A 12,354-nucleotide genomic window follows, 5' to 3' on the forward strand; every position below is an offset into this window, starting at 1 on the left:
ACTGGGGCTGGACTCCAAGCTCCCCCTTCACTTGGGAGCTCTTCTCCCCCATCAGACTGGAGGATCCCATGGGGCAGAGGCAGTGTTTCCCTCATCAGACTGGGAGCTCCCTGGGGGAAGCAGGGGCTGTGTCTCTCCCATCAGGTCAAGGGTTCTCTCACCACAGAGATCTCTTCTCTCCCAGCCTTAGGTGTGAAGAAAAACAGTACCCTCTGCGGTGGGAGGAGTGGCCTCATCAGCCCCTGGGCTCTGCTCTGCCTCCCCATGCCATGGTTTAAGGGACTAGTTGCTAGCAGACTGTGTTTTGGCTCAAGTCTTCTTTCTTAAAAACAGTCTTAGAAAAACTCAACATTTTCATCTTCTCTTCCTCACTCCCACCCTGAATTTCAGTCTCCCGCTCTGATTGGCCTGTTAGCTGGGGCTACTGTCAGTAGGAATGGAAGCCAATGGGTCAGCCCAGGTTTAGCCACAGGGATTCTGGGTAATGTAGTTCTCTGCCTCCTCCCCGCCCCCCCACTGGGAGGAACCGGCTTCAGATCTCAAAGTAGCTTCTGTGATGGGGAGCCCTTCTCCTTTCTTCAGAACTGATGGGAGTAATAACATCATTGGAGTAAGAGAAACAGTTTTTCTTTATAGCCTGGCACAGTTTAGCGATTTTCTGAAAGAGCAGGTTGCTTTGATACAGACGTGCAATGCTGTTTCTGATAAGATTCTGTCCCCTCTCTGCTGGTGGAAGTTGCAATTTCCCCACTGGGAGGGGCTGGGGCTGGGTGGGCAAGTAGGATTGGATAGTCAAGAGGCTGCTTGTGCTTTCTGTAGGGACATCACTGTAGCGGTTCACCACATACTGGTCCAGGCTGGTGCTTATTTGTTTACCATGAAGGTTTACCAGTCCATAAAGAAATGAGAAAATAAGAAATACATAACTTGTTTGTATAAAGTTAAATGTATTTAAAGGGTTGTCCTTTGCTTTGATAATTTTTTTCCTACTTTTTGACATAAAAATGAGTGGAGACATGTGGAGACACGCCCAAAGGCTCAGTGCAGGCGGTGGGGGGGGGGGGGGGGAAGCGGTCTCCCCTGTGGTGGGTCTCAAAGTGATTGCTTCTGTATTTGGGATATTCATAAATGCAGTGTTCCTGAGTCAAGATATGCTGCTCATTATCTGTGAGTTTGCAATTATCCGTGCTGAAGAAAGAGGGAGTTGGGGATCATATAGGGACCATTCAAAAATGGACATGAAGCAAGGAAGGAAAAGAATGGTTATTGAGGACTCATTCAGAAAGGATAATGGACTGGCTCAAGGTCACCCTGGTGGTTAATGTCGGGTCTGGGACTAGAATCGAGGTCTCCTAATGCCTAGTCTAGGGCATTTTCAAGTCCACTACCCGGATGGTAGTGATGCTGAAAATGGCGACACGGGCCGACCGCTGAGCACACAGCGAGCACCTCACGAGTGTTACCTCCTTCCTTCCCATGGCGCAGGCCCAGGTAGGTTGGGAGTTCACCTATTTACCAACGGACGGTTCAAAGCTATTTTAGGTTCAATTCAAGGCCCATTCACCAAGGGCCCTGCTAAGTTCCATGCCAGGGGCCAAACTAGGGGCAGGGAATGGAACATGAACAAGTCAGGGTTCCTGCCCTTAAATGGCTCAGTGGGGCAGCATGTGCAGTGGGGCGACTTCAGTAAAACATGTCGAGTCCCACGACAGATTTATACCTAAGGGGTATGGGGGGGCTCACTGGGACACTAGGGCAGATTTCGGTTGTGGGGGGAGTGAGGGAGCAGCTTATAGAAGTCTTGAGGGGCTGATAGCTGAGACTTGTTCCCCCCAGGGAGGAGTTGCAAGCCAGGTGGAGAAGGGGGAGGGTAGAGATGGGGGGCTCTGGGGCTCTGGGCAGAAGGAATGGCATGGCAAAGCCCCCGAGGTGCAGAGGCAGGGGAAGTGGAGGGACCCAGCAGAGGAGGAGAGGGTGCTTACAGGCTTGAGTGTCGTCCAGGGAGCCAGGGAAGGTTTTTAACCAGGAAATGGCATGAAACTGTTCATAAATTATAAGGTGCTCTGTGGCGGCAGAGGAGGAATTAGAAGGAAGGAGCGATGGGGTGCATCAGGGGCAAGGAGACCAGCCAGGGCTCTCTCATTCTAGACCAGCACCAGCCGTGATGCGCCCTGAGCTGAGATCCCGGGGAGGGAGAGTGGCAGCCTCAGAGATGTTTAGGAAATTGGGATCACAGGACCCAGGGACTGGTTGGGTGTGGGGTGAAGGGCAGAAAGGTGTTGGGGGGCTAGGTTTCCCATCTGGATGACCAGATGGTTGGTAGGGTTAAGACAGGGACTCTAGGAGATCAGGTTGGGGTGTGTAGCTGACAGGCTCAGGGTGGGACAAGATGAGCTTGAGTGGCTTATGGAACCCATCACCTTCTTGCGCCAACTTGTGTAAGTCCCAGCTCTGCTGCCCTCTCTACAGCCAGCCACGCGGGGCAGAGAAGGGGGCAGGTGGTGCGCCCCCTGGGACCCGGCGAGCCCACGGAGAGCAGAGCCTATGGGATATTCCAGGAAAGGAAGAGGTGTACCCTGCCCCTGTCCTGAGCCCTGGCCCAGGGGACAGTGAAGGGACAGCCCTGCCACCACTGCCGCCATGTGGACAGAGCCTCGTGAAGGGCCCGTACAGAGAACACTTGTCCTGGCCTCGTTTCCCACCTGCCTGGGAGACAGCGGAGAAGTGGGTCATCTCACAACTGGGTCAGCATTTGGGGGGCTTTCTCTCTCTCTCCTGTGCAGACTCAGATAGACGGTGCTCTAAATAATTATCATTATATGTCACTCATTTGTTCTTTCCAGCGATTGCCTTGTTCATCCTTATCCTTGGTGCTGGGCTAGACGCAAGATGTGCGGAAACTCCTAAGACAGGCCTGCCCTCAAGGCACTCGCAGACCGCAGGGAGACAGGAATAACAAGCTCTGTGATAAGGTGAGCATGGCTCCTTAGAAGTGCCTTCAGACACTCACTTCCGGGGTGTTCTTGACCTGGGGGGGGGGGGCCTTGGGGGTACTTAAGAACACAGGTTCTGTAACCAATAGGCTGTGGTTGGATCCTGGTTCCTTTCCGCTCACGAACTATGTGACCTTGGGCAAGTTTCTTAACCTCTCTGGGCCTTTATTTTCTATCTACAAAATGAGGATACTACAGCATCCACCTCCTAGGGTTGTTGTCACGATTAAATGAGTTAAGGTCTGAAAAGAACTTTGAACTGTGCCTGGTACAGAGTGAGTGCTCCACAGTGTTAGCTGTCATTACTTCAATTATCATCATCTTCATCATCACAAACTCAGAAGGAATCTGCTGGGGAGGAGTTTGCACAGAGGAGGAGCTGCTGGGGAAAGCTTCATAGCGCATCTGACGTTTCAGTTGGGCAGGAAAGGTGACATTTTGCTAAGGGAAAAAATCAGGCACAGGGAAGCTGACCCAGGCAGAGGGGCAGGAGTGAGGGCAAGGGAGTATGGAGATGCGACCACGTCCCGGAGAATGGCAGGCCTCTACGCTCCCTGGAGCGTGCTGGTGTCGGGGAGCCAGGACCCTGGGAGGGAAGGGGAGGACCTGATTGGGAAAGGCTGGAATGCCAGTGAAGGAATTGGGGCTTTATCCCACAGGCAAAGACATCCTGGAAGAGTTAGTGTTAAGAGAAGTGATGTGACCAGATTTGCCTTTGAGGATTGTGGTTGCAGCTGTGTAGAAGATGGGTCAGAGAAAGGGGGCTGCCCCGCTGGGCCGGGTGAGAGATGGCAAGTGTTTGCGCTAAGGCCATGGGGGGATCGTGGGGAAGATGTTTAGGGACTGTGCCAAGCCCTTGGTTACTGTGAGGCTGCAGGGACCCCCGAGCCTGCTTATAACCAGGAAAGACGTCAGAAGCGTGAGGTGAGACGATTGGGCATCCAGGTGCCCTAAGCAATGGCCCTGGGACAAGGGGAACTTTGGGATCTCTCCACTAGCATCATGGGCTCCAGAGCCGCTCTCTGCAGGCCGTCAGGGAGCTATGGCCCATGCCTGGCCCTGTGCAGCACTCTGGTGACAGCCCTGGGTCTGTGGCACAGGGCACAGATGTCACTGCAATGGTGATGGATTTTGGAGGCCGACAGACCTGGCTTCCAGGGTTGGCTGGGCCACTCACACCTAGCTGTGTGACCCTAGCCAGTCTCTTTACCTCTCTGAGCCTTGGTGTCCCTTTTATAAAATGAGGACAATAGCAGCAACATCAGAGGGTCATTTCAGGATTAAATGCATCATGATAAAAGTGCCTAGCACCACGCCTGGCTCCTGGGACATGCTCAGTAAGTGGTGGGTGTTGGTTGTTATTCTATCCCCAGCATCCCTGGCCTTGTGCTCCCCTCACTCCACCCCTCACCCGCCTGGTCAGCACTCCCTCTGTCCTCCCCGTTCCTCACCACGTCATGTGGAGATCTAGTATTTGAAGATGGATTTCTCGCCGACAAGGGGACAGGTGTGTGCCCTCCCTGCACTGGTCCAGACCATCATCCATTGACCCTCTCCTCTGCCTGAGACATGGGGTGACCTGCGCTTTACCCTCTGGGGTGTTGCAGTACCCAGGTGGAGTCAAGAAGAGTCTCTGTCTGGGCTAGAATCTTTGAAGTTCTCGGAGGCAGAGGGATGGACAAATTGACTCCAAGACCCCCCGACCCTGAGACTTTGCCTGAGTGCCTCCCCGCCCTCCCCTCCTGCCTCCTGGCTCTTAGCCCGGCTCTAGAAACAGATTCCGCTGCATATGGTGAGGGAGCGACGGCTGCGCACTGCCCTTGCGTCTATTTCCAATCAGTATGGGGCTGGGGAAGCCATGGCTGGATGCGCCGCGTCTCCGCAGCCCGCCTCCCCCTGCTGCACAGATTCTCGGAGCTGATTGAAATGTGATGAGTGGGCTTAGGAAGGAGGGAGGGAATACAGAGCTCAGACCACTGCTGTCGTCCTGGGTCAGTGCCTGTGCTTCCCTCCCTCTACCTGGCACTCCGCCCCCTTCCACGCTAGACTGCCAAACCAGGCATGACCCTTCCCTGCAACCCACATCTGGGAGCAAAGCCAGACACCTTCCTCTCTCTGTGCCCCCGCCTCACTCCAGCAAAGCTGGCTGCAGAGCAGCGTCCAGGGACTCCGAACACCCGGGGAAGGGGAGAGAGCTCAAGCAGCCTGCTGCGCAGAAGCTCTTCCAGATGCACACCCCACAACGCCAGGAGGAAGCTCCCTGCAGGAAGCATAACCAGAGCCCCGGCTAGAACTCCATCTCCTGGCTCTGTGCGGGTCCTTGTGCCCTGTAACTCTCTCTCCTCTGTCAACAGCCCTGGCTGAGCCCCACCCAGGAGATATGCCATGGAAACGGGGTGCCTGGGTGGCAGGGATCTTTGAATGGTTGACCCCATATTACGTCTACCTGCCTGATGAAGGAAAGCCAAAAGGTAAGCGCCGAGCAGCCAGGATTGTTTCCTTAGAGAAAGGAGGTTTGAGAGACTGAGAAAGAGACAGTGGACTTGATGGATGGTTGAAGAAAGCGTAAGAAACTCAGCTGTGAAGTTTACTCATTCATTCACTCACTCACTCACTCCAGTGTTAATTGGATACTTGCTGTGTCCAGGCACTGTATTATGGGTAGGATGGGGCACCATGCAAGCCAGCAGACACGTCCCTTCCTGTGCTCATGAAGCACTCCCCTCGAAGAGGACAGGCACCCTTCAAGTTCAGGATGAGTCCGGTGGGTCAGGGGAAGGAGAGTGAGCTCCACAGGAGGGAAGGTCCATGTGAGGCAGGAAAACAGAGTCACTTAGGCGTTTATAAAGGCAGTGACAACACAGGAAGTTGCCTAACAGGTGATGGAAGGTTAGCAACTGCAGGAAGCAGCTACCACTCCTGCCAGAGGGACAAAGGCAGAAGGCAGTGGGATGAGATCCCACTAGGGTCTCTTCACGTGGAAAGTGGAGCCACAGTGAGTGTGTCCCTGAAGGAGACTCTGCAGCCAATGCCCCTGAGGCAGAGAGGAAGGATAGAGATGCGCCGTCTCTGCCCTTTCTCCTGCCCTCCACGTCCCTGCCCCAGGAGCCAGGTGACAGGGGAGGCCTACAGGCGTCAGCCTCACTGGGCCCACTCCCTACAACACAGAGCAGAGCAGGGGCGGGCGGAAGAGGGATCTGAGGGCAAAGGGACTCAGCCGAGACTCGGGGGGAGGAGCAAGGAAATTTCCCACAAGAAGTGATATCTAAGTAGAGGCCTGAAATGCGTATAGATGTTAATCGGAGAGGAAGACAGGGGAAGGTCATGTAATATGGCGGACTCAGGTGCTCGTTTGAAGGTCTGGGGGCTCAAGAGGGCATGTTGGCAGGAGGCGTGAGAAGGGCGGCTTTGTGGAGCAGGGAGATTGGGGCTGGGGAATCAGGGGAAATGTGGTGAGAGAGAAGGCTCTCGGGGAAGCGGGAGGAAGGCAGTGGAGGGCTTTGGAAGCAAGTCAGCAAGGTTGGGCATTCAGGCAAAAGCCGTGGGGAGCCACCATTGGTTTTGAGCAGTGACGTGATGGGATCTGGGTTTCTGGAAGGTCATTCTCCCTGTAGGGAATGGGGGGCTGGGAGTGAAGTAGGAGATCAGAGGCAGGCAGGTGAGTAAGGAGAACAGGGCAGTGATCTGGGCAAGGGAGGAGGTGGAGGGAGGGGCTGGGAGAAATGGAGGGGCATCAGGAGTGTTTAGGGGAGGGAACTGACAGGACTTGGCGAGTGGCTGGTTAAGGAGGGAGAGGGGTTCAGGGTGGACACCCATGACTATGGGTCGGACAATTGCGGAGATGGAAATACTTTCTGTGGAGGCAGAAAGCACAGAATGAAGAGCACTGCGGGGAATGCGAGCTGACTTGGGTGTGAGATGCTTGTGAGGTGTTCCAATAAATGTGGCCAAAGTGGAATTATTTTTTCTGGACGTGTCTGTGTTTATCTGGGTCTCCATGAGGAGGCCTTCCATGGCAGCCCAGGACTCCAAGAGCCGCCTTCTGGGGGCTAGACCAAACGTGTCTTCATGCTGAGAGGTCATGTTCTTTTTCTGCTCCTCCTCCTCATTTTCAGGCCCCTGTGCAACCTGAGAGGCTCACCTCTAAGGAAGCCACAGTTCAGGCTCTTTCTTCCAAACCCAGTTCTCACCCAGTCTGAGCTGTACCGGGGCCAGCAGCCCCACTTTAACCTCCGGTGTGAGCTGGGATCTGAGACGCTCTCAACATATCCTTTCTCACTTTGCCTCTTGTCAACCATTGCTTAGAAATTTGTTCAAGCCAGAATCACACAGCATCATACAGCAGAGACTAAGGGTGAACAAGAACCCACACGTGGAGCAATCACACAGCTGCGAGGAGGAGACAGGCCATCACGGGAGGCGGAAGGAACTGGAGCAAGGCGCTCCCCCTCTCTGGCCCCATTTTTCTTATATTTCAAACGTGTGTATTAGACTCGACAGTCTAATAACCACTGCCTCTTCCCGCAGTCTCTAGGAGCCTGGGTTTGTCCCAGAAGCAATAGCTCAGCCTCACAACATGAACCAATGGCAGTGCCACACTCATTTCACTAATGGGTGATTTACCAATGGGCTCTGGCCAATGAGGCATGTACTAGTATCCTAGGGTGCCATGACAGACCACCACAAACTGGGGCCTTGAAATAACCTAAATTTATTCTCTCACAGTTCTAGGGGCTAGAAATCTAAAATCAAGATGTCAGCAGGGCCGTGCTCTCTCAAAGGCCATAGGGGAGAATCTGGTCCATGCCTCTGTCTTAGCTTCCGGCATCACTGGCAATCCTGGGCATTCCTTGGGTTGGCTGCATCTCTCCAATCTCTGCCTCTGTCATCACCTGGCATTCTCGCTGTGTCTCTGTTTTCACATGGCCATCTCTCCTCTGTATCTTTTTCCCTCTTCTTATAAGGACACTAGTCATAGTGGATTAAGGGCCCACCTTACTCCACAATGACCTCATCTTAACTCATTATATCTGCAAAGACACCATTTCCAAATAAGGTCACATTCTGAGGTACCTCAGCATATCTTTTGTGGGGGAGAATTTAACCCATAATAAGACACGATGAATAATAATAATAATAATAATAATAATAATAAGACATAGGTCTTTGGGAAAGGCTTTCCTCCCTGGTAAGGCAGGAGGATCAAGGAAAGTCCACCAACATGCCTGCCTCCTGTCTTTGACCTCATCTCAGGAAGACATGATGCTGAGAGCTGTGGCCATCTTGGGCCCCTGACAGGTGCGTCTCTTGCTGGGGTTGGCAGCGAAGAAAGATGGGAAAGTGACTGAACCACTGCCCCAACCCTGAAACTTCCTATCTCTTTACCTCCAATTGAGATAAATGTGCAGAAACCACATTTTATTGGGGGTTCTGTTACTTACAGGCAAACACATCCTATCTCACCGAGTGACCCCTAATTTCCCTGCTCAGTTTAAGGAAATGTAAGAACCATGGGATTTCAGACCTGGAGGAGACTTTGGGAGTTATCTAATCCAACCTCTTCATTGAATGAATGAGGAGACTGAAGTTCACTGGGGACAGAGACTCCCTCAGGGCCACATCACAGGTTAGGGACCCGGCCAGGACCCACGCTAGGTTCTCTAGACTCCCAATCTCCCACCATGTTTCTTGGGCTCCTTGTACTCGTGTATCACTCTCTCTGTAGGGAAAAGAGGGTGCTGTTTGGAAGGGGGCGCTGCTGAGCTGTCAGAGGAAGGAGAGGAGTGGTGGGGCAAGAGATAAGGATTCCGAGGGGAGCATGCTGGAGCTCGCCATGCTGGTGAGCCATGTTCAGCCTCAGGGACACACATTTATTCTAATCACACGCTCTGTGCAGGGCTTGCTGCTCTGAATTATGCACCTCGAAAGGGCCTTTCATCTCACCAAGGGTTTACTGCTGGCCTTCCTGGCAGCTGGTGCTGGCCTATGATTTAGCTTCCAGAGCAATTTGGGGCAAGGAGGTGGAGAAGGCAAATGGAAACACCTGGGACCTTTCCTCTCCTGAGGACTATCCTCACCTGCATCCTTCCTGCCGTCCGTCAAGGCTGGTGGGACCGGGCAGCACGAGAGGGAGGGAGACAGTGATCCCCGCTCACCTGGTTGGTCTGGGAACCTGGAAGGGACTCCCATGATCATGTACCTGGCAGCTTTCCAAGAGTGCAGAGAAATCTAATTTTGTCAGCTTGATTGAGTGAAGATCTGTTAAATTCAAAGGACGTGGAACTCCAGAGTGCTGGATGGAAGGTACTGGAGGCATTTCCTAATCTAGGCTGCTCATTTTATAGGAGCGGACACCAAGGCCCCAAGAGGCTTTAAAGAGGCTTGCCTCGGAGCTAGAGCTGGTCAGAATCCTAAACTTTAGCCTCTCCACCTTGCCCACTTATGTGTGAAACAGAGCTGGCACTTGAGTTCAGTCAACTAATATGTTTGAGCCCCGGTGTTGACAGCTTCCGACATAGGCTCCCTGATCTTCACCTCCTGGCATTCATGCCTTTGTGTAATCCCCTCCCCTTGAGTGTAGGATGGATCTAGTGATTACTTCTAACAAATAGAATATGGCTGAAGTGATCAATATTACTTCCGTGGTTAAGTTACAAAAGACTATGACTTCCTTCTTACTAGCTCTCTCTCTCTTCCTGGCCCCTCTTCTCATGCACTTGCTGTGACGAAGCAAGCTGGAGAGGCCCACATAGAAAGAAGCTGTGGGCCACCATCCGCCATGGCCAGCAAGGAACTGAGAGCCTCAGTCCAGCAGCTGGGGAAGAACTGAGTCCTGCCAATAACCACAGAGTGAACTTGGCAACAGATCTTGACCCAGCTGAGCCTTCAGGTGAGACCACTGCCCTGCCGACATCTAGATTGCAGACTTTTGAGAGATCCTGAGATAGAAGACCCAGTTAAGCTATGCTTGGATTCCTGACCCACGGAAACGGGGGGGAAATAAATGTGCATTGTTGTAAGTTGCTAAATTTTTTTATGTAACAATAAACAACTAAGACAATCCCCTATTCTAGGATAATATTTAGGATTATATACGTAGCACATTCTAGGCAGTGTCAGGAATGAAAAAAATGGTTAATGTGGCTTTATAGGCGCTTATAGTTTGATGACCTAAGATATAGCACATGAAAGGACAATAATGTTTTATTGAATGTTTTCTCTGTAGCAGGGATTTTACACATATTAAGTTTTAAAATGTTAATCTTCACAACATCCTATGAGGCCAATTATTAGCCCCACTTTACAGATGAGAAAAGAGAGGTACAGAGAGGTGAATACCTTACCCAGGTTCACACAGCTGGTAAGTGATAGAACTGGGATTTGAACCCAGACAGTCTGGCGTCAGAGGAAAACAAGACAGCATTCCTTCATTTAGAAAGCACTTGAATACCTCCTGTGTGCTTGCTGTTGGTAGTTGCTAGTCGCTGAGCTTATAAAGATATTCCCCTGTTGTGAAGGAGCCAGCGGCTCTGCCCCTCACTAGCAATGACCTTGAACTGGTTACTTAACCTTGGTATCCTCATCTGTAAATGGGGATAAGGGGATCAACAACCCACACAAGGTTGAAGTAAGGTGAAATGAGTTAGTATTTATAAAGCACATGCTATAGTGTTATGTGTGTTAAATAAAAATAAGTAAATAATGGCCGTGCTGGCCACGTCAGCAGAAAGTGACAATTGTGTATGGAAACTGCAGGGCCTCCGTCTGCTCAGGGTGCACTGGGAGCACAGAGGGGGCGATGTCCTTCACCTTCCATCTTCTGGACGTGTCCTTTTAGGACCCGGGCTTACTGGTGGGCTTCCCACGCAACCTGTGGATTTTTCAATACTTCTTATTCCCTCATTAAGATAATTAGCAGTTCTAAGATTGGCCTTCTGCCGAGATGCCCAGCTCTTAACTGGTGTTCCCTTTTCAGCCTAAGCATCTCGGGATGAAGGACTTTCACAAACAATCTTTCCAAGTCCCAGGGTTCACTTGTACCTCTGGCTCCCCTCCCTACAATGCACAGATGCTCGGAAGTCATGGCCTACTCCCCAACCCTCCCACTTTTTGGAAAGTTCCTCTCTGTTGGCCAGAACAGCAATCTCTCTCATTACTTTGCCTTAAGTACAGGAGACCAAATCATTTGCAACAGAGGAAATACAAAGACTCAAGTGCCAAAATGCATCCCACAGATAACAAGAGCTGTTGTTGGCCAGGATCAGTGCCAAAGGCAGTCGCCAAAGAGTCCTTCAAGGAGGGGATGGGGCTCCGGCCAGGCCTTAAAGAGTGGTAAGGGAAGGGAGAACAGAGGGGATAGGGGTGGCCATGCAGGGTACAGCTAGCTCCACCAGGGTGCCGTGAAAGGTGTTGTGCATGTCCCTAGAGCTTATTCACATTGGGTTTTCCTCTCTTTGGGGGCACATGAGAGGATTACACCCCACGCCCACACTTGCTATTATGTGTGGGTCATGTGACTCAATCTGACCAACGGGTTGTAAGGGAGCTACTGTATGTCACTTACAGGCTGGAGCACTTAATGCGCAGTGCAAATGCCTTGATGCTTTGTCCTCCTGCCATGGTGACAATGGAAGAGCCACCGGACTGGAGGAGCTGAGGACACTGAGCTATCATATGGGGACAGCTGCCCTGGAGAGCCGCCCAGACTCACAGCTGACTTTGTGTGAGTGATAAATAAATCTTGGTCATATTAAGCCACTGAAATTTTGGTAATGCTTTCCTTGTGATGACCTGGTCTTTCCTGATGTCCACAGAAGGGTGGGTGTTGAGCAGCAGCACATTAGTTATGGGGACCAGAGGCGGCCTGGTGTGGGGCATCAGAATCACCTGGGGAGACTTCAAACCACCACAAAAATTCTAATTCAGTAGGGTGGAGCCTGGGCTTGGGTGTGTTTTCAAAAGCTATCCAGATGATCCCAAAGTGCCACCAGGGTGGAGAACCACGGATGTGCCCATCTTCACCCCTTATTGTGACGTAATCTTAAGCAGACTGCTCTATTCTTCAACCCCTGTGTTTTGGGGTGTAAAAGGAGAAGAGTATTTTTTTATTTTTTAAGATTGGCACCTGAGTTAACATCTGTTGCCAATCTTGTTTTTTGTTTTTCTTCTTCTCCCCAAAGCCCCCCAGTACCTAGTTGTCTATTCTAGTTGTGAGGGCCTCTGGTTGTGCTGTGTGGGACGCCGCCTCAGCATGGCCTGACAAGTGGTGCCATGTCTGGGCCCAGGATCCGAACCAGAGAAACCCTGGGCCACCAAAACAGAGTGCGAGAACTTAATCACTCGGCCCCAGGGCCGGCCCCAA

General features: G+C 51.9%; 1 long non-coding RNA gene across 1 annotated transcript; it reads left to right on the forward strand.

Annotated features, from left to right (window-relative positions):
- The first annotated feature begins 503 nt into the window (after positions 1-503).
- Positions 504-11,753, forward strand: LOC139046057 (uncharacterized). The gene is made up of 5 exons (XR_011505620.1): positions 504-610; positions 2,844-2,972; positions 5,348-5,464; positions 9,724-9,882; positions 11,559-11,753. It is a non-coding gene; the product is annotated as an uncharacterized lncRNA (long non-coding RNA).
- Positions 11,754-12,354: the final 601 nt, after the last annotated feature.

The sequence above is a fragment of the Equus asinus genome, chromosome 8 (genome assembly GCF_041296235.1).
Source record: "Equus asinus isolate D_3611 breed Donkey chromosome 8, EquAss-T2T_v2, whole genome shotgun sequence".
Classification (NCBI taxonomy): domain Eukaryota; kingdom Metazoa; phylum Chordata; class Mammalia; order Perissodactyla; family Equidae; genus Equus; species Equus asinus.